We start from the raw sequence: 776 nt of genomic DNA on the forward strand, positions 1-776 counted from the left end.
CTATTATGATAATTACTCAACGACGGGTACTCAACTACCTATTTATTAGGGTGAAGATATCTTAGTTGTGTAAAGGTGACATTGTCGGTAAAGAATCCCAAGTTAACTCGCAGGAAGAAACAAATTTGAAAGTTTCAAATTTTATCTTCAGTGACTTAACTCGAAATTCCTTAATGTCAATGTAACCATTATACAATTAAGGTCTCTTCGGCCAGATGAGTAGGTAGTTGTGTACCCCTCGTTATTATTATATCAGAGGATCTGCTAGATAAGAAACATATGTAGCCTGGATGTTACCTACTCCACTCCCTCAATTTGGATATAGAAACACACACACACATATATATATATATATACATACAGGATGTCCACAAGGTCTGGGTACATGGAGTAAATAAAATCATAACAAACAATTAAATATAAGAAATAATAATTTCTTAAAGTATGTGTTAATCCCATGTACCCAGACTTTGTGGACACCCTGTATATAATTTAAATAATAAGGGTGAAAAATTGAATATCAATTTAAAAATTAGTGGTCTAACATATTGAAAAATCTGAAGATTCAGAAAAATTATATTACATACATATAAGAGGGATGACCACTAAGTGGACATCCATTATGCTTTGCTCGCTTACGTTCTGGCGTTTGCTGAATTTTCTTGAGAACAATCTTTTCTTAGTGGTAAGACCATAGGGGGTCGACTTCTAGCATAATGGATGTCCACTTAGTGGACATCCCTCTTATATATATATGTGTGTATATATATATATAT

The sequence above is a fragment of the Octopus bimaculoides genome, chromosome 3 (assembly GCF_001194135.2).
Source record: "Octopus bimaculoides isolate UCB-OBI-ISO-001 chromosome 3, ASM119413v2, whole genome shotgun sequence".
NCBI lineage: Eukaryota > Metazoa > Mollusca > Cephalopoda > Octopoda > Octopodidae > Octopus > Octopus bimaculoides.